General features: G+C 37.6%; 1 long non-coding RNA gene across 1 annotated transcript; it reads left to right on the top strand.

Moving 5' to 3' along the window:
• The first annotated feature begins 1,735 nt into the window (after nucleotides 1–1,735).
• On the top strand, nucleotides 1,736–2,256 carry LOC145038976 (uncharacterized). Its single transcript, XR_013679663.1, has 2 exons — nucleotides 1,736–1,949; nucleotides 2,051–2,256. It is a non-coding gene; the product is annotated as an uncharacterized LOC145038976 (long non-coding RNA).
• The last annotated feature ends 20,833 nt before the right edge of the window (nucleotides 2,257–23,089 follow it).

Raw genomic sequence — 23,089 nt, 5'->3', positions numbered from 1 at the left:
AGCTTTGGTTTAAGTGAAATATATACTTAGGTTAGTGTTTGGACCTAAACTCTAAGCTCAAGTAGAAAACTTAAAGCCTAAGACTTGCAGATTGAATATGCCTTGAGATTCAATCCTAACATTCCATTCTTGCATTCCTTATGATAGAAAGATTAATCCTTAATACACAACATTATGTGGTGATGAAATAAATAATTGATTAATTAATGTTAAAATCTTTAAAACTAGCATTGGTTACACTTATGCCTTGATTTAAGGGAATTGGGTGCTAGGATTAGTGTTTAGACTTAATCTACAACTGCTTTATATGTTCTTGAAAACTTTAACGTAATTGACCTTAATTTGGAAAGGAAGATTTTATATGTTTAGGTTTCTAAATGTTTAATTACAATATAAGAACTTGCATGTAATCTCTCAAGATGATAAGAACTAGAAACTAAACTCCAAAAGCAAGAAAGAATAATGAACAAAATAAGTATAACCCATACAACCATATTGGATGAGATTTAAACCTGATAGACTGAAATGATGTGACTACAAGCTTAAAGAGTAACAATAGAATAATTGGTATCAAGGTGAACCTATGAGAAGTAAAGAGTGAAATGAAAGTCCAAAAGAAAAAAGGGTAATGGTTAAAGATTTTGTTTAGTTAAAGGATGTTTTAGGATAAATTTCGATCGTCGTTTCTCAAAAGGCTCTCATTCTTGTTATTTTGTTTAAGTATGCTTCTTTTAGCGACGTCCTCAAAGTACAAATTTACAATTTGAATGAATCCGTTGTTACCTAATACTTAAGTATTGTTGGTGTTTTAGTTTATGATGTAAATGATTCGCTCATTTTCAGTTTCTTATTCTTTTGAAAAACTTTTGATTCATCATATGTGATTCGAGTGATACAACTTACGTGTCCTTGTGATACCATTATAAATTTTATTCTTAAATAAAACAATCCTGTACAATTTGCTGACTTTTAAGAGTATATAAAGAATGAAAGTGGTATAAATTGATCATCATGAATCAATATCCAGTATCCACTACCTAGTGACGATCTCTTTGAAGTCCACCAAATAAGAATAATAATGTAGTTTAAAAAAAATATATATATATATATATATATATATATATATATATATTAAAACTAACAATCAAATGTTTTTAACTTATGAAACATTTTCCAATGGAAAGACTTTAACCACCATTATGAGAACAATCTTATAAAGTAATACTCAAGGATTTGAATATCCAAATAAGGATTATAAATTGGAATAAAGAATTTCTATGAGTTATTCAAGTTATTCGGTAACTCAAAATAATAAAAAATTAACTAAAATCAAACCGGATAAAATTTTATTTATTTGACTAATCGATCCAAAAAATCAAATAACTTAAACCCAATAAGTTGATCCGTACACAACAATTTCTCTTCATACACAACAATTGGTACTTTAAAATGTTGTATTGTACAACTATATAATGCATGAATTGTTATGTATGACAAAACACTATTGTGTACGAATTATTTCCCAAACTTATTGGTTGAGTGGGTGTACGGTTTCGTTTTTATGACATAAAGCACGTAACTTTTGTAAAGCTCAAGGAGTATTAATGCAGATTAATTTCTCAAAATTAAAAATAACTCCATTTCCCGTTAGTCGTTGAAAGTGGATGTTTTTTTTTTTTTCAAAGGTCCATAGAAGTCCAACATACACGGATTAAATTTTCGAAAATCCCTTTATATTCGTAGACGCTATGAACAAACTTCGTACGAAATTCTCTGATACATTCATTCGATTCTACGTCCTTTAATCTGCAGCATTATCTCTCCTCCTCTCTCTCTTTACGATCATGTCATCAATTGCGTTGATTATTATTGGATTTGCAATTTTCACCGGTGTGAAGATTGCTATATTCTGCACATTTACATATCTTCGCTGAATCCATTAAAATGAGGTGATATATTTGTTCTTTCAGCTTATTATATATGTTATATGAATGGAACTAGTAAGCTTTATATGAATAGTTATGATGTACGTTATTCAATTTTGTTGCAGACGATGGGCAAAGGCAATATCGGGTGTTTTCGTTTTAAATTTGTTGTTTATAGATAGAGCTTGAGCCTGGTTCGTTTTCCAAATTCATCTTTGAATAAACATGTTAAATACTAGAGCTCTTAATTGTAGAAATTCTGTAGGATTGAAAAGTTGACATTTGTAACAAAATGTATTGCCAATAATATTAGCTATGGATGTTGATTTTATTTTTTATTTGTTGCATATTATGGTGAAATGACTTGAGATATTCTACATAATTTATCACTATTGATGTTATCAAGAAACAAGTGATATTTGTGATCCTAAATTGCTTCCATCCCTAAAATTACCACGAAGTCCTATGCTCAAAACTCATGGATACATAATTACATACCATGCATCCACTATTAAGTTTGTCGTGATTATGAATAAATTAGTTGTATATTTATTGTTTTTTTAATGATAATTTTATAATTGTTGTTTAATATTTGAATCTATATTTACGTTTGTTGATCTATGTATAATTAAATTTTCTAACCTAAAAGTAGTTATAAAAACATTCGTGGCTTTAGTTATAAAACGTAAATATGAATAATTTTCTAAATATCTAAAAAAATAATGCTCTAATGAGCTTGTCATGGTTCCAAAGCTTATATTTGCCGTCGAACTTTGGAAAAATATTGTATTAAGTCATATGTATATATAAAAATGAATAATATTATAGAATATATATATATATATATATATATATATATATATATATATATATATATATATATATATATATATATATATAATTATTAATTATATACAAAATTACCGTTTTAAATCACATCTTATAAAAAATATGACTCAAAAACTTGATGTTTGGTATTGTTGTCAAGTTATAGAACCTTAAAAAAAATTGAAGGGAGAGAATATTATTTGTTATTATTTATAGTAGACAAAATTTCATGATTGGTCTTTGTAGTTTATAAAAAATGAAAGTTTAAGGACAAAATTAGGCAACATCACACTGCTGATCTTTGTGGTTTCATTTTGTCACATGGTTGACCATTCGGGTGTCAAACTTTTGAACTATTTTCTTTTTTAAATGATGAAATTACCGTTGGATTAAATCTGAAAAAACAGAAACACTAAAAGAACCATTGCTATAATTTATTCATTTATATTATATTATTTTAGAACAACATAAATTTTTTATTATACCAAGTAAAGCAAACAAAGAGATTGAAATGTCGATTACAAATTTAAAGCTCAATAATATTTTCTCAATCCAAAAACAATCATCTAATTATCTAACAAAATTCAAGAAAAAAGTTGACAAAAAAAAACTTTTCAACCTTAAGCAAAAAGGTCAACGACACCCATTCTTGAAATGGCATTGAGCCCATACATCAACAACTGGACAGCTTGGTAGGTAACATTTAAGGAGAGGCTTCACGAAAAACTTGTTTTTTTTAAAACAATACAAATATATATTAAACTATTCATAAATTATTCTCACTTATATCTACGGTGGGACTTAAACCATCAACATCAAGAAATGATAACAAAAAATGAGGACAACATCAAATAGCACTAGGCTAAAAGCCTTTTGGTCTCTAAAACTTGTCAGTTTTGTTAATTGAAACCAAACTTTTGACAACAACCAATTAGCTTAGGAAAGAATCAATAACCAAATCTTAGCTTATTTAAAACACGAGTTATAGCAAGTTAGCAACCAAGTTACAACATCCATAACTTAAGTCTAAATAGCACCTAGGTTTAACCCATTTGAGATCAGGAGACTAGCAACTAACTTTTCCCCATTAGATTAATCAAATTTTAAAAATCATGCTCGTGGACTTCAATTAAGCTTGAGTATTTCGGATTAATAAGAGTACTACAACGTCTTGAGGAAGATATAGGGAACAACACCAAAATATGAATGCTCTCGCGGAAAGTAGCAATAAATTTGTATGTGTATTGCGAATTTGGTTGGATATAACATACCATCAGGTCTAAATAGGAACCAGAACACAAATATTCATCATAATGGAATTCCTTGAATGAATGGATATCAATCACACTATCAAAGAACAATCGACTTCAATTGAGCTCGAGTATTCACACTAAAGGAAAGATCTTTTATTCCATAGATTCAATTAATCGTGAGCATTTTGTAACATCCTGTTTCGGATCTTCCATGAATTAGGGTTCGTGGGCTACAACCTGGGCATGGGAAGCTTCAGGGTTGCGACGAGTTGCTAGAAACGTAGTGTAACGCCCGTAGATTCGGGCTAGTCAATTTAGAGATAATAAGAGTCGAAAACGGCTTTTCGACAAAAGATTATTTAGAATACGTAATCTTAAACAAGTTTTAGAATATGTCTCAAGGGTTCCGTACATATAAAGAACGTCGAAATCCGAGTTATAACGAAAAAATTATGTCCCATCGAAATTTTACGACAAAATCGGTACAGCACCGGAAGACGTAAAAAGTGAATTTACGATAAAAGAATTTTTAGCCTTATTGATCTAAACCAAAGTTATAGTATATGTTAAACCAAGAACATCCATAAAAAGAACGCCCAAATCTGACTTCGTATGAGGAAGTTATGATTTTTCTAAGATTCGGTTTACCAGTGCACGGCCCGAAACTCGAATTTTAGTTCGAGCGGTTTTTGGCTTACACGACCTAAATAAGAGTTGAAGATCTCATTAATAGGAACTGAACGGTAAAAATACAAACGAAAACGGAGTCTGTATGAAGGAATTACGAATTCTTCGCGGTCATTTAACAGTCTAAACTCCTCCTACTGTTAAATTTAAAATCGGCCGAAAATTAGCCGGCACAATCTAAATGAAAGTTGTAGATCTTTATTTTACCTACGCGTGGATATAAAAACGTCAAAAACGGAGCTCTTATGCGAGAGTTATGATTTTTCTAAGTCGGGAGGCTGATACACGATATTGGGTAACGTGGCACCACTAGAATTGGACATGTGGCACCACCAGAAGGCTGCCACATGCACCAACTCGGCGAGTTTTTGGTCAAAACTCAACGAGTCCATTAGAAATTTCAACTTTCTCTCTCTACACTCTCTTTCTCTCTAAGCTCCATTAATCCCCCTAAAGTCTAGGTAAACCCCTTAGCACCCGAAGGAAGCCCCGTGGCTCCCGGAATCCTGAGAAGAGAGCCTTTCGGCTCGGGAACGTTGCTCCAACGAAGCCCGGTTTTCGAGAAAACCCACTGTAAGTGAGCTTTGCCTACCCTATCTTTAGTATAGCTTATGTTTTAATATAATAACGTTATTAGGAACTTATAATGAGTATTTGGGCTATTATTATGAGTTATATAAGAGTGTTTCTTAATTCTTATATAATAGTAATAATATCTATACTATTAATTAGTCGCGGTTAACATTAGACTAAACTCTAGTGGTAATGATACTAGGTTTTGTCCGAAGGAAATTGTTTTAACAGTAGTGAAGTGTTGTCTGAGTACCAAGTCATCACCTTATCAAGTGAGTGCATGGTCCCTTTCATCTTACACATAGATATGAAGTATTTTATATAAACTACGTTCTATGTGTGCATATTATCTGTATACTTGCTATCTATGTTGGATGAACGATTTTATACAAGTTTTAAATGATTTAAACTGTATACGTATTTTATATCTACAAATATGTTGGGTATAACATGGGTAGATGAATGATGAGAGATAAAAGATGATACGAGTGATCATTGGCAGCTACGGACTTAGTGCCTATTGAATAAACGCTGGTAGCTATGGACTTAGTACCTGATAGATAAACGTTGGTAGCTATGGACTTAGTACCTAAACACTAGTAGCTATGGATTTAGTACCTGAGGAATGAACTTTAGCAGCTATGGAATTAGTGCTTTACGAATGATCATTGACAGCTATGGACTTAGTGCCAGTCCTATAACCCTGGAAGCAAAGGACTTCAGAATGAACGAATGCAGGATAAATGACTCTTATGGTAGACTCTTAAGAGTAAGGAAGATAATGGGGATAGGTAATTGGGTTGATTGTTTGATTGTTTAAACATAATAATTATATTATTGTGGGTTGAAAATCTTTTGTACTCACCAAGTTTCCCAACCCGACTCACTCAGTTTATTTATATCACAGGTGTTGATATGAAGTCACATTACACTGAGAGATTAACGAGATATAAATCACTAGTGATAATGAATGTAAGTTCTGTTTATGCTTATGTTTCTGTATTAACGATGACATCCCAAATGTTTTAAAATGAATAAAAATATTTTTCTTCGAAAATGTTTTGATAACGTATTTATCATGTTTTACTGGGAACAAATTCCGCAACATTTTTATTAAAAGAGGTACTCTGATTTTTATAAAGCATAAAGAAAAAAATCGGTCTTTTCTGGCCGTGAAAATGGAGATGTCACAGTTGGTATCAGAGCATTAGTTTAAGCGAACTAGGAATTTGTAGGATTTCTAGACTTAAACTTAGAATGCTAAGCGATGATTGTGAAGTTTGAGCACTAGCTTATTTTAGGAATTATGCCTAAAATGCTTTTATATGCTAAATGCTTTGTGCCTTATATGTTGTTCTTTATTCGGATCTATGGTCTGTTGCCGACCGGATCGAGAAACCTTATGTGTTTAGGATTCTAAACGTACGACTACGATATTAGAACTAGCATGTAAACGTTTCGGAGTGATAAGGATGAATTAAATTTCTATCCTAAATAAAGATCTAGATTCACCTTATTGGGTGTATAGATCAAGATGGCAAGGACCCGTAGCGGAAACGTAAATGCAAATGGGAATAGGAATCAACCCCCGGTGATTCAACAAATACATGTTGTAGTAGAAGATGTACCCGAGCCAATCACCATTGTTGGAGTAGAAGCCATGATTCAGGCTATGTTAGCTGAACAAAGGGCAGAAATGAGGCGAATGTTGAATAGGGACGGACCTACCATACCCGTAGAGCAACCAGAGCTGATTCTCGAGCAATCGGAGGAATGGAACTATAGCCGCCAAGTGAGTCAAGTTGGGACTCAAGGAGAACGAAGGAATCGCCAGGATAGGCGGATGTATAAGAGTTTTTTGGGTGCCAAGCCACCAAGTCTTTATTGAAGCCCGAAGCCGGTTGAGATTATTGGATCTCCGAGATGGAGATGTGTTTGAGAGTTGCAGCTGTAGTGAGAAACAGAAGACTGTCTTCGTAGTAAGACATCTGAAAACTGGAGTCTTGAGCTGGTGGAAGCAATTAGCAGATACGATGCCATGAGTAAAAGCCTTAAGAATGTCATGGGAAGAGTTCTTGGAATAGTTCAAAATGCAGTACTGCTTAGAGATAGATCTGATAGACCTAAACAACAAGTTTTAGAACCTGAAGAAAGGGAAGATGAGTGTTGATGAGTATGTCACCGCATTCACCGAGAGGATGAAGCTGTTTCCCTACTTGGTTCTTACTGAACTCTCCAAGATTGATAGGTTTGCTAACGGATTTCCCACAGACTTTGGCCCAATGGTCAAAATGGCAACTACTTTGAAAACTGTCGTTAGAGAAGAACGTAGAGACCCAGATAAGAGAAAAAGCCCTAGAAAGAGATAAGGCAGGAGAAAAGCGGAAGTTTGAAGGATCTTCAAGGTCGAACAAGGAGATCAAATTCTCAAAGCTTGGAGGATGAGAAAGAGGTGAAGCGAGATGATGTGATAAATGCAAGAAGAAGCATTGTGGGAAGTGCAACGAAGAAGTGACTTGTTACAAGTGTGGAAGGACTGGTCATTATTCCAAGGACTGTACACATAATGATAAGGTATGTTACGGATGTGGAGGCAAGGGGCACATGTCCAGAGACTGCCCGAGGAAAGATAAAGCAGCAAGGCCAGACACACCACCAAGGCCAAGTGAAACACCCAAAATCAGAAAGTCCAAGAAAAGAAAGAAAACCCTAAGTCAAAGGGGTCAAATCATCGAGTCCAGGGAGGAACTCGATGAGTCCGAGCGGGATCCGGATCAAGGAGTAAGTGACCGACTCGATGAGTCAGAGAATGGACTCGGTGAGTTCGGTCTGAAGAGAGAAACCCTAATCTCGTGGGTTGTACCCTATATACGGGATGTTATGTCCCTTCCTCAGCCTCTATATCATCCTAGAGAGCCTGTAAATCCTGGATTTCGTGTGAGCTTCCATTATTTGAGAGAAAATAGCTTTGGAGGAGGGAATCTTTGAAAGGAACTTGAAGATCAAGAGGGTTGCTTCAAAGGAGAGGTGTAGATCCGAGAACTATTTTAGTTTGTGCTCATCTTGGAGGTAATAAGTTGTTATCTTCCCTCCTTTGCATCTAGGTATACATGAGATTTGGGGGTTTTATGGTTGTTTGAGACCTATTTTGGGTTTTGGGGCTTGGATATGAGTTTGCCACTTCAGATCTAGTGTTGGGAAGGTCCTAAATGTCATAAAGCATCAGTTATTGAGTAGTTGTTGAAGCCCTTCTGTCTCAAACCTAGCCCTAGAATGTTTTGAGCCTAGTTCTCCTTAGCTACACATAAAGGTTGCAACTTTACGTGGGGAATAGGCTTTGGAAGAGTAGATCTACAGTTTGGAGTCACTGCATGACTCAAGAAGCCTCTAAATGTATGAAGAATAGACTCGGCGAGTCCTTCGAGTGGACTCGGCGAGTAGCATGAAGATTAGGAGGGACACGACGAGTTGGATGAACAACTCATCGAGTCTGTTGAAGATTGCCTTGGACTCGGCGAGTCTGATCTTGGACTCGACGAGTCAATTCGCGAAACCCCAAACCCCTTCGAGTTAAGACTCAGATCAGTGAGTTGAGTGGGGACCCAGTGAGTTGGGCAGGTCCGGACTCGGAAATCAGTAGACTCGACGAGTCATGGTTTGACTCAGCGAGTCGAGTCACGAATGAAAGGGGTTTCTGAGCTTATGAACTCAGCGAGTCCATAGGCTGACTCGGCGAGTAGGGTCAACTTGGAAGGTTGACTTTGACCAGGACTTTGACCTTGACAAGATTTAACTTAGTTAACTTTTGGAGGACTATCAGACTAAATATCATTTTGATATTGGTAGCTCAGAGAGCTAGAGGAGCAGCGACTCAGAAGGTTGTCAGTTAGCAGCCAGAGGGTTATCAACAAAGCTCAGTAGTTCAGGTGAGTTTTCTTCTAGTAAGAACGGGTCTAAGGCCACAATGCCGGCCTGCTTAGCTAGCAGTAGTTTCCGGACTTCGGTCCAATGCAGTATTTAGTATGTTTGATGCCTTCGTGGCTCAGACATGATTTATGTGTTATGTGTTCCAGGCTACGGTCCGATGCAGTATGCAGTATTTGTGTGTTCATGTTAGTTGATATGTTTATGTTATGCTATGTTCAATTAGTTCCGGACTTCGGTCCAATACAGTTAGTCCGGACTTCGGTCCGATGCAGGGGGCAAGGCCCCAGTTAGTCCAGACCTCTGTCCGATGCAGTGGGCAAGGTCTAGTATGTGCTTTATATGTTATTGTATGGTATGTGGTAGTTTGGGGGAGCTCACTAAGCTTCATGCTTACGGTTTCAGTTTTTGGTTTCAGGTACTCGGTTTTCAAAGGAGGAGCTCGGAGAGGTTGCAGTGCACACACCATAGTCAGTTAGCCTGGGAATGTTTACTCTGATAATAATATTATGTTTTGGATTAATACTCGGAAATGATGTTATGACTTATGATGTGGTTTTTATTAATATGGTTTTAGTAATGTTTTTAAAAGAAATTATTAGTCGTGATTTTTGGGTCGTTACACCAAGGGCATTCCACATTATCCTCAATGAAACAGAAAACAACACGAAGAATCGAGGATGAGTTACGAAGTAGCCAAGAGAGTAGTATCGTGTGGTGTAGCCTCTTAGAGGCATAGTCTAGGGTAAACTTGAACACCTATGTAATCGTTTTAAGGAATAATATAAAACCTTTGTTATGTTATCTGATGTGTTAAATGATTGTGTGATTTTCCTACATGGTGACTTGGATAAAAATGCGAGACAAATACTTGGGACGAGTATGAGTAAGTGTGAAAGGTAGTAGAGGCCTATACTACCGGAAGCACAGGACTCACGCTTGGATAAGGAAAAGTCACAAGGTTACCAAGAAGCTAATAATTGATACTTTTTTATTCAAGTATGTCGTTACCATCATTTCGGTAATGACTAAGAAGATTGTTGTTATTCTGACCCTAGTGGTCATACCAAATTGAGTCCGACTACGATGAGTATGTTACGTCGTGCAGAGAACCAAGTTCGATGTAGCATCTGACTTAAAACAGAAGATTGAAATGAAAGCTAACCAAGGTGATCAGTAGAAGTATCGTGATGAGTTTTAAAGAAGTCGGTAGCTAGAAATGCTACATATTGAAATGTGATTGTATCACATTAGAACATGAACGAAGGTATAGTCTGTTCTGGAATTTGACTCTAAGAGACCTGAGTCTGAGCGTTGCAACATACGATGAGAGGTCATTAGAATATGACACATCGGTCCATGATAGTAATAAAAGAACTTATCTTAAGTTCATATCCAGTGAGGATCGAGATTGTGAGTTGAAGGTCATAATTTGGAGTCTAACGTGAGATAGGGAGCAAGTGCAAGATCGAGCACCGCCTGTAGTAAAAAAGTCTTAAAGTTAGATACTCGTTTGAAGAAACATCAAAGTTACGGTTATTACTTAGGATGAAGAGGTAACGTTTGGATTCATCATGTGAGACCTGTTTTGTTGATGATTCCGGGACATAATCATCCTAAGGGGGAGATAATTGTAACGCCCGTAGATCTGGGCTAATCAATTTAGAGATAATAGGGGTCGAAAATGAATTTTCGAAAAAAGATTATTTAGAATAAATAATCTTAAACAAGTTGTAGAATATGTCTCAAGGGTTCCGTACATATAAAGAACGCCAAAATCCAAGTTATAACGAAGAAGTTATAGCCCCTCGAAGTTTTACGGCAAAACAAGCACGGCACCGGGAGACGTAAAAAGTGAATTTACGATAGAACACTTTTTAGCCTTATTGATCTAAACCAAAGTTGTAGTATATGTTAAACCAAGAACATCTATAAAAAGAACGCCCAAATCTGACTTCGTATGAGGAAGTTATGATTTTTCATTTTTCTAATATTCGATTTAGCAGTGTACGGCCCGAAACTCGAATTTTAGTTCGAGCGGTTTTTGGCTTACGCGACCTAAATAATAGTTGAAAATCTCATTAATAGGAACTCAACGGTAAAAATACAAACGAAAACGAAGTCCGTATGAAAGAATTACGAATTCTTCGCGGTCATTTAACAATCTAAACTCCTCCTACTGTTAAATTTAAGATCAGCTGAGAATTAGCCAATCGAGTCTAAACGAAAGTTGTATATCTTGATTTTACCTACGCGTGGATATAAAGAACGTCGAAAACGGAGCTCGTATGAGAGAGTTATGATTTTTCTAAGTTGGGAGGCTGATACGCGATATTGGGTGACGTGGCACCACTAGAATTGGACATTTGGCACCACCAGAAGGCTGCCACATGCACCAAATCGGTGAGTTTTTGGTTAAAACTCGGTGAGTCCATCAGAAATTTCACTATAAATAGAGGTGTCGGGCATTCCAACTTCCTCACACCTCACCCTTCAACTTTCTCTCTCTATACTCTCTCTCTCTCTCTCTCTAAGCTCCCTTAAGCCCCCTAAAGTCTAGGTAAACCCCCTAGCACCCGAAGGAAGCCATGTGGCTCCCCGATTCCCGAGAAGAGAGCCTTTCTGCTTGGGAACGTTGCTCCAGTGAAGCCCAGTTTCAAGAAAACCCGCTATAAGTGAGCTATGCCTACCCTATCTTTAGTATAGCTTATGTTTTAATATAGTAGCGTTATTAGGAACTTATAATGAGTATTTGGGCTATTATTATGAATTATATAAGAGTGTTTCTTAACGCTTATATAATAGTAATAATATCTAGACTATTAATTAGTCTCGGTTAACGTTAGACTAAACTCTAGTGGTAATGATACTAGGTTTTGTCCGAGGAAAATTCTTTTAATAACAGTGAAGTGTTGTCCGAGTACCAAGTCATCACCTTATCAGGTGAGTGCATGGTACCTTTCCTCTTACACATAGATATCAAGTATTTTATATAAACTACAAGCTATGTGTGCATATTATCTGTATACTTGCTATCTATACTAGATGAACAATTTTATACAAGTTTTAAATAATTTAAACTGTATACGTATTTTATATCTACAAATATGTTGGGTATAACATGGGTAGATGAATGATGAGAGATAAAAGATGATATGAGTGATCATTAGCAGCAATGGACTTAGTGCCTATTGAATAAACTTTGGTAGCTATGGACTTAGTACCTAAACACTGGTAGCTATGGATTTAGTACCCGAGGAATGAACTTTAGCAGCTATGGAATTAGTGCTTTACGAATGAGCATTGGCAGCTATGGACTTAGTGCCAGTCCTATAACCGTGGAAGCAAAGGACTTCAGATTGAACGAATACAGGATAAATGACTCTTATGGTAGACTCTTAAGAGTAAGGAAGATAATGAGGATGGGTAATTGGGTTGATTGTTTGATTGTTTAAACATAATAATTATATTATTGTGGGTTGAAAACCCTATGTACTCACCAGGTTTCCCAACCTGAGCTACTCAGTGTATTTATATCAAAGGTGTTGACATGAAGTCACATTACACTGAGATATTAAGGAGATATAAATCACTAGTGATAATGAATGTAAGTTCTGTTTATGCTTATGTTTCTGTATTAACGATGACATCTCAAATGTTTTAAAATGAATAAAAATACTTTTCTTCAGAAATGTTTTGATAATGTGTTTATCATGTTTTACTGGGATTCAATTCCACAACATTTTTATTAAAAGAGGTACTCTGATTTTTATAAAGCATAAACAAAAAAATTGGTCTTTTCTGTGTAACATCCAAAAATTTCAACCAATTTAAACTTTTAAAAAACAACCCAGTTTCATTAAGTTATTACAAAAAAGTTTTCAATACGATTATTATCAGAGTATTTCCCAGAATCACATCATAAGACATAAAACATGAGGCGCGGTACGATCACGCCTTTGCCTTGCCACGGTCTCCTGAAGTACCTGAAACATTAAACCAAAACCGTAAGCCCGAAAGCTTAGTGAAATACCCCTAAATAGATCCAACAATTCAATAATGGCGGTCTTGATCGACCCAAATAGTTCTGGCAACTCAACCCGGAACATAGCAGCAACCTCATCATGTAGGATCTCCCAAATCCTGGCATCCAACTCGTCCGTACTCATCTGGCCAATGACCTTGGGTGGTGCTGACCCCTCCTGACCACCCTCTCCCGCTCCTGATCCCGAACCGAATCCTGCCTCGAAACGTCTCGTAATCACCATTCTGCAATACACCATGAGATCCTCAAAAACCCCGCATAACCACCTAGAATGACTCTCTAATCAACCGCCCAGGGGTTGTGACTTCCTTGAAACGTGTATGGGTCCTATGATTTCAGTAGTACGGGCCCATACTACCTTCCACACCTACCCATATTTGTCTCAAGTATCATCACAACGCCCTAAGCACTAACGAAACATGGCAGACACTCTATCGTCACTCCTATAGGAACACTAAAACTCTCATAAAATGAGACCCTAGGCTAGCAAGCATCACAATCAGGAAACTCTATCATGCACTTCCTGAAGATCCCTAGCCTAACTCTAGCAAGATGTTCTAACATATCACATAAACAAATAACTTGTATGGTAATTTTAGGGTAACTTACTGGCTCCGGCTGATCGTACCCTCTGCGTCCGCTTTTACTTATTTTTGAAAACCATTTTTAATTTCTCTTTGAAAACTCTCCTTGATTTGAGACTGGATTCGCACGAATGTTCCTCCAATTCACTCAAACCAAGACTCTGATACCAACTTGTAACATCCAAAAATTTCAACCAATTTAAACTTTTCAAAAACAATCTAATTTCATTAAGTTATTACAAACAGGTTTTCAATACGATAATTATCAGATTATTTCCCAGAATCACATCATAACATATAAAACATGAGGAGTGGTATGTGATGGGTTTTGAGCATTCTAACACTTCCTAAGTGTACATGCAACCCTAATAACCTTGGATCTATGTTTGTCTAATTGTCATGCAAAGTTGAATTCCAAGGTTATATTCCTATCTAGCATACATGGGGAACAATTTTAACATAAAGTATAGATAGAATAACTTACCTTGTTGTTGTTTGTGTTCCTTGAAACCTTGTGAGCCTAGCACCCCAAGTGTGATGCCTCAAATGCTTCACACAACACCAAATGCTCTTGGAAGAACTTATGAGAGTATACACACTTCTTCAAAATCGGCCAAGCCCTCTTGTTTCTTAGTGTAGCCGATTTTGGGTGGAGAACATGTTACTTATATAGTGTTGACACATCTAGGGTTAAACCCTAATGTGTCATGACTCTTCATTTCCATGACCCATGGGTTTGTAACTCCCATGGAGCATCCATGGAGCATCCTATGGGTGGAACCCAACTTGATAGTCCATGGAGCCTTTTAGCCCACTATACAAGATATGGATGATTTACATAATCAACCCATATATTTAATTAGTTATCTTTTGATCACTTAATTAATTCTAAATTAATTCTTGATCAAACTAATCAAATAATATTATTAATATATTAGAACTTATAATATATTAATAATCTCCAAGTGTTATTTCTCTCATTTAGTCTATCCAATTGCATGGTGCCATGCAACCCAAATGGACCATGCCGGGTCGGGTCAAGTACATACCAGAAATAGTTATGGACTTAGACACCTTATCCAACAGTCTCCCACTTGGATAAGTCTAATAACTATTACTGCAAGTATGACTTCAGGAACCGATCGGTAATCGTAGCTCTTTTCAAGGTTTCTCGAAACTGAGAAGATGATGGTACGCCATTTAAGATAAGTGATCATATAATCCTCTGTTCTAGATATCAGTCGGACAAATACATGGAACAACGTCTTACTTATTGTCCAACAGTTTGTTTCCCGATTTCCGATTTTTTTGACAAAGAACTTCATTGAACACATCAATTTAGTTCTGACCGGGCCCGGTACATAGGTCAAAACAAAATCATCGAGGGGCCCAGATATCTGCTTCTAATCCAAGAAGGAACAAATAAACTTCGACTCATATGTTTGTTCTACTACTCATTGAATTACACATAAGAGCGCGATTTTATAACATCGAGTTACCAATGCGTTTTTCGTACAATCAATGCATAACCAACTTGTAAGTAACAAATCATATCTCTAGGTTTAAAGATTTATATGATATTACCGTCTCACGATCACTCGAGATAGAATTCCATGAAGTGATTCCAGTGAGCGTGGGTTGAGTCCAATGCTCAGAACTTATGAGCACTCATGATTGTTGTAGCCTTGTCCCAGACCTCTACAACCAAACATGACAGTCTTGATTCATACCTACTTCCGACATATGACCGACTGTGGAGGTTTGAATAATATGTTATACCAAACAAAATTATTCTGGAAGTCAAAACATGCAAAAGAAATATAGTAAACGATCAACAGGAGATAGCAACACTTTACTCATAAATAAAACACTTTTATTCATCATCAAATGTCAATTACACTTTACAAATTTCGAGATTATCTAACTACTAAATCTAATATCATCCTTCAGCCCTATGCTCCGAACATGCTGGAGATGCTTAATCCGAGTCAGTCCCTTCGTGAGGGGATCTGCCGGATTCTCATCTGATGATACCCTCTTTGCCACGAGGAGTCCTTCGATCCGATGTCTGATGAAATGGTATTTTCTGTCGATGTGTCTGGATCTCCCGTGATCCCTTGGTTCCTTGGCTAAGGCAACAGCACTTTCACTATCACAGAAAATTTCCATTGGCTCTTTAATAGCTGGTACAACTCCAAGGTCTCCAATGAAGTTCCTCAGCCATAATGCCTCCTTTGCTGCTTTGCTAGCTGCAATATACTCTGATTCACAAGTAGAATCTGCCACTGTCTCTTGCTTGGAACTCTTCCAAGAAATTGCTCCTCCATTTAGGGTAAAGACCCAGCCCGACTGAGAGCGGAAGTTATCCCTATCAGTCTGGAAGCTAGCATCACAATACCCTACAACTCTCAAGTCATCACTCCCACCGAGGGTAAGGACCCAGTCCTTAGTCCTTCGTAGGTACTTGAGAATATTCTTTACCGCAGTCCAGTGTGCCTTGCCAGGGTTCCCCTGAAACCTGCTAACCATGCTCAAGGCAAAGGCTACATCAGGTCGAGTACACGTCATAGCATACATGATCGAACCTACAGCCGAAGCATAAGGTACTCGACTCATTTCTGCTATCTCAGCCTCAGTGTTAGGGCTTTGTGTCTTACTCAACTTGGCGCTACTCTGGATGGGCAACTCTCCTTTCTTGGAGTCTTGCATTCTGAATCTCTTCAGAACCTTCTCCAAGTAGGTACTTTGACTAAGTCCAATTAGTCTTTTACTCCGATCTCTCAAGATCCTTATCCCCAAAATATAGGCAGCTTCACCAAGGTCCTTCATAGCGAAACACTTTCCAAGCCAGGACTTTACTTCCTACAGGGTTGGAATGTCGTTTCCTATGAGTAGTATGTCATCCACATACAATACCAAAAAGCTAACTATACTCCCACTAGCCTTGACATATACACAAGATTCATCTTCACTCCTAGAAAAGCCAAATTCCTTGACCTTTTCGTCAAAGCAAAGATTCCATCTGCGAGGTGCTTGCTTTAATCCATAAATAGATTTCTCAAGCTTACACACTCTATTAGGGTACTTGTTGCTGACAAAACCCTCTGGCTGACTCATGTAAACATCTTCAGCCAACTTCCCATTAAGGAAAGCGGTTTTGACATCCATTTGCCAAATTTCATAGTCATGAAATGCGGCTATGGCTAACAGAACCCGAATAGACTTAATCTTGGCTACCGGAGAAAAGGTCTCATCATAATCCACTCTAGGAATTTGAGAAAAGCCCTTTGCAACCAGTCTAGCCTTATAAGTGTGTACTTTACCATCCATGTCGGTCTTCTTCTTGAAGACCCATTTGCACCCTACAGTCTTTCGACCTGGTACATTCTCAACCAAGTTCCAAACTTGATTGTCATACATGGATTGTATCTCGCTATCCATAGCCTCTTTCCATTTAGCAGACTCGGGGCCTGCCATGGCTTCCTCGTAGCTGTTAGGATCATCTTGACTTACTAGTGTCTCATCACTAATAAGTTTCTCACCTTCTGCAGTAATATGGAATCCATAGTAATGCTCAGGTGCACCCCTAACTCTCGTGGAACGCCTCAGAGGTACAGATTCGTCAATTGGCTCAACAGGAGTTTCCTCCTCAAGTTGAGGGCTAGAGTTTGAAGTTACTTCACCACTTGACTCTTGAATTTCTTCAAGATCAACTTGCCTCCCACTGTCTCCTTGGCTTATAAACTCTCTTTCTCGAAAGACTCCTCTTCTTGCTACAAAGACCACATTGTCACTAGGTCTGTAGAAGAGGTAACCAAAGGATTGTTGTGGGTAGCCGATGAAAATACACCTCTCGCTTCGGGGTTCGAGCTTATCATGAGTCTCGCGTCTCACGAAAGCCTCGCAACCCCAAATCTTGATGTGATATAGTTTAGGTACTTTACCAGTCCACATCTCGTGAGGAGTTTTGGCAACTTTCTTTGTAGGGACTAGATTAAGGATATGGGCGGCAGTCTCTAAGGCATACCCCCAGAATGAGATTGGTAGTGAAGCTCGACTCATCATGGAACGAACCATGTCCAACAAGGTTCGATTACGCCTCTCAGCCACACCATTCAACTGCGGTGTCCTGGGAGGTGTCAATTGTGAGACAATCCCACATTCCTTTAGATAGTCGAGGAACTCTGAACTAAGATACTCACCACCTCGATCGGATCGAAGCATCTTAATGTTCCTGCCCAATTGATTCTCGACTTCCTGTTTAAATTCCTTAAACTTCTCGAAAGTCTCTGATTTATGCTTGATTAAGTAGACATATCCATATCTACTGTAATCATCAGTAAAAGTCAAATAATAACGATTAGCATCTCTTGTGGCATGTTTGAATGGTCCACACACATCCGTGTGTATAAGGTCCAACAAACCTTCACCCCTATCACACGAGCCTGTGAAGGGTGACTTTGTCATTTTTCCAAGTAAGCATGATTCGCAACTATCATTTGACTTTAGTTCAAACGACTCCAAGACTCCATCCTTTTGGAGTTGGCCTATGCGTTTCTTGCTTATATGTCCAAGACGACAATGCCATAATGATGCTTTATCCAAGTTATTATTATTAGTAGAATCAATACACAAAACATTATTTCCTAAGTTATCTACAATAGATACAGCTTCATACACACCATCACAAGGTAATGCTTTAAAATAAAGAACATTATTAAAGAAAGCATTAATCGAACCAACTTCATTATCAAACGAAAAGGTGAAACCTTGTTTGTACAATGCATGAAAGGAAATAATATTTCTTGCCATTCCTGGCGAATAACAACATTTATTCAAATCTAAATTTAACCCACTACTTAGCGATAAAGTATAAACTCCAATCTTGGTGACAGGTGTAACTTTCCTATTCCCCATGATTAAGTTTATTCTTCCTTGCTCCACATTCTCACTTCTTCCTAGTCCCTGCAAGTCACAACAAATATGAATACCGCAACCGGTATCAAGGACCCAAGATTTCGAATGGGGTGAGTTATTAGAAATGATAGTGTAAATACCTGCATGGTTGGGTTTGACTTTCCCATCCTTCACATCCTGCTGGTACTTTGGGCAGTTCCGCTTCCAATGAGCTTTCTCATGGAAATAGAAGCATTCAGCCTCTTTTGGGTCAGAAGAAGGAGTAATGAAACCTTTCTTGGTTCCACTTGAAGAAGAGCCATCAAGGGTCCGAGCCTTGGTACCCTTCGATGATCTCTTTCTCTTCCTCCCTCGACTTTGCCCGATTGCCAAGACCGGAGTTGAGTCTGGAGTAGGAGTGATAGCAACCGACTTCCCCTTAAGACCTGTTTCTACGGTCTTGAGAAGTCCCTGAAGTTTGCTGAGGGTGACCTCTTCCTTGTTCATGTGATATGTCATGCGGAATTGATCATAGCACGATGGTAAGGAGTGCAAAATGATATCTATTGCAAGCTCCTCAGGGAAGTTCACATTGAGCTTCAGCAAACGATCCACATACCTTTGCATTTTCTGCATGTGGCTCGTGACGGACTCTCCGTCCTTCATCATGGTTGTTATCATGGAGCAGATGACTTCGTACCTCTCTTGTCGTGCACTTTGATGGTATCTTTCCATCAAATCTTGGTGCATTTCACAAGGGTAGAAATCTTCATAAGACTTTTGGAGTTCAGCTGTCATGGTGGCCAACATGATGCAAGCCACCTTGGTTGCATCTCTTTCATGAGTATGAAAGTCAGCGATCTCCTGGGGAGTTGCAGTGGACTCGTCAATTTCCTTAAGCTCCTTGTCAAGGACATATTATTTGTCCTCGTAGCGGGTAATCATCCTGATGTTTCTGATCCATTTGTTGAAGTTGGATCCATCAAAGGTGACTTTCCCACACAAACTCATAAGAGTAAAGGAGCCATTAGGATTCGAGCCAGAAGCATTATTTGAAGACATCTGAAAGAGAAGAACAAGTTTAGTTTAGATTTAAGAGAGTCCTTAATAAAACACCCAAATGTAATATTAAGGCTAGGATCCAATCACAATATAATATAACTTAGAAGAGGTATGCCGTAATCTAAGCTATACCATATTTGAAAGGTAGGTGAATGACGATTCACCAATTTCCACCACGAAAACCGAAATATTAAATATTTAGTTTTTATTGGTTTTAGAAATTCCTAGATTCTTTGAGATCCAATGAACTTTTCAAAGGCATGTTTCAATCTCGGGAGTTCCCTCCAGGTTTTGTGACTGGGATGCCGAGGATCACAAAACGAGGTGTGAAGTAACCATGCAAATCACTTGGTACCCTTAAAGTTTATCACTCAATCGATGTGCCGGTAAACCACACACGCTCCACCGATACTATAATAAACCTTAAGTCACCCTTTACCTACCTTGTTAAGTCCAAGTTAGTGTGCCGGTTAACCACACACGCTCCACCAACGACTTAGACAAAGTGTAAAGTGTAATTTCATGGATTAGCACCTTATTCACATTTTTCCTAAAGTAAATAAGATTGGGAATTTAATAAACATTTAGTTACTTTATTATATTCATCATACTTTGAATGAGAATTTATAAGTCCTTGTCTTACCCGTTCGGCTAACGACCCAGTCAAGCAAGCGGTGGGTGAGAATATTCACCCATTAAGTCACCATTTTATAGGCAACAACCTTATACCCACCTTATAGACCGGCTTCGTGAATGAGGCGTACTAGCGGTAAGACGACTTTATTCTTATACATATATATATATATATATATATATATATATATATATATATATATATATATATATATATATATATATATAATTATTAAATCATCATAATATAAGTATAAGGGTTGAATTTTAACTTTTAAAATTCTAGGGGTTGGAACTTAAAGTTTTAACTTAACTTTACTTGTTCCAAAACTTGAGGGCAAATTTTGTAACTTTCAAAACTTTTCATTTCTTGTAACTTATGAGTTTAATAGAGTAATAAAATGAAGACTCTTCATTTTTCTAACTCATGTGTTTTCTTAATGGTTTTAACTCAAGTGTGACTCTTGGTTTTCCATAACTTAAGGATAAGTTATGGACTCCATTAAAACACATTATGATCAAGAATTAATCTACCACATAGGTTACAAATAATTCTTATGATCATCTAAAACATCATAAGAAAAAGAACATGAATATGAACACAATCAAAAATTACATTTAAAACTTTGTAATTTTGATAACTAGTTGTTGTAAATGAATTAGCAAAGACATTACACCACCAAAAAACAAGTTTTCAATTACCAAAACAGTTTAGGGTAATGTTTCTAATTCATTTCCAGCAACTGAATCAAAATTCTGCACTCAGTCGACCCTACTCGCCGAGTGCATAAACTGACTCGCCGAGTTGGTTGAAGATACTCATGGACTCGACGAGTCCCCCCTATAGACTCGACGAGTCCATTCGCAGACAGCAAAATTTCCGATTCTGTTTTCAACTTTTAAGCACAAATAAGAACAAACAAGCCTAGGCTCTGATACCACTGATGGGTTTTGAGCATTCTAACACTTCCTAAGTGTACATGCAACCCTAATAACCTTGGATCTATGTTTGTCTAATTGTCATGCAAAGTTGAATTCCAAGGTTATATTCCTATCTAGCATACATGGGGAACAATTTTAACATAAAGTATAGATAGAATAACTTACCTTGTTGTTGTTTGTGTTCCTTGAAACCTTGTGAGCCTAGCACCCCAAGTGTGATGCCTCAAATGCTTCACACAACACCAAATGCTCTTGGAAGAACTTATGAGAGTATACACACTTCTTCAAAATCGGCCAAGCCCTCTTGTTTCTTAGTGTAGCCGATTTTGGGTGGAGAACATGTTACTTATATAGTGTTGACACATCTAGGGTTAAACCCTAATGTGTCATGACTCTTCATTTCCATGACCCATGGGTTTGTAACTCCCATGGAGCATCCATGGAGAATCCTATGGGTGGAACCCAACTTGATAGTCCATGGAGCCTTTTAGCCCACTATACAAGATATGGATGATTTACATAATCAACCCATATATTTAATTAGTTATCTTTTGATCACTTAATTAATTCTAAATTAATTCTTGATCAAACTAATCAAATAATATTATTAATATATTAGAAATTATAATATATTAATAATCTCCAAGTGTTATTTCTCTCATTTAGTCTATCCAATTGCATGGTGCCATGCAACCCAAATGGACCATGCCGGGTCGGGTCAAGTACATACCAGAAATAGTTATGGACTTAGACACCTTATCCAACAGTATGATCACGCCTTTGCCTTGCCACGGTCTCCTGAAGTACCTGAAACATTAAACCACAATTGTAAGCCCAAAAGCTTAGTGAGATAACCCCCAAAATACCAACCATATATACCATACACATAACATATCATAAACAAAACAGAACAGTTGTGCGCTTCGGGTCTACTGTGTGACTCGTCCGCCGTACCGGGCCTTCAGTCCACCTGGTCCACCCTCTGAGTCTAGCCATATCCATCGAGTCTGTAGTGTGGTTAGTCCGCCCGCACCGGGCCTTTAACCCACCTGGTCCACTCTCTGAGTCTACAGTATGACTGGTCCGCCGGCATCGTGCCTTTAGTCGGCCTGGTCCACTCTCCGAGCCTCGACACGTATGGTCTGCCCTCGTGGGGCCTACAGCCTATCTGGACCGCTCGTTGGGCCTTCGGAATATCCGGTCCGCCCTGGGTATGTTGGCCTACAGCACAAAGCAGGACCCGCCTCAACCCAACCCCAGTTAACCAACCATGTACACATAAACATATAACCATATAACAATTAATCACTAATCCACCGATCTAGCAAATCACATACATAGCATACTCTAAATAGGATACCGACTTAACTGGTCACTAATACAGCATCATCCTATATATCAGGATTTCAACCTTAACCAGGTCTCTAACATATAACATCCTAACTACCAGGATGCAAGCATATAGCAAAGCAATAACATAGCAAATAACAACTATCCGGATTTCCATCTGATAAAGAGCCGGCCTTAGTGCCTTAGACCCTGTCAATATAGTGAGGATAACTCACCTCGCAACTACTGAATGAAAATATAAGATCACGCTGCCCCCACCTCCAATACGAACTCCAGCACTGATTAATACCCAAACATTGAACTCAATAAATACCAATAATTACCAAGTTACCCCTGCAAGTCAACTGGTCAGTTCTTGGTCAAAGTCAAAGTCCTCAGTCAAAGTCA

This window comes from Lactuca saligna, chromosome 4 (genome assembly GCF_052625555.1).
Source record: "Lactuca saligna cultivar CGN05327 chromosome 4, ASM5262555v1, whole genome shotgun sequence".
Lineage (NCBI taxonomy): Eukaryota > Viridiplantae > Streptophyta > Magnoliopsida > Asterales > Asteraceae > Lactuca > Lactuca saligna.
The sequence above is the reverse complement of the archived record's forward strand: the minus strand, read 5'-3'. Positions and strand labels throughout refer to the sequence as shown.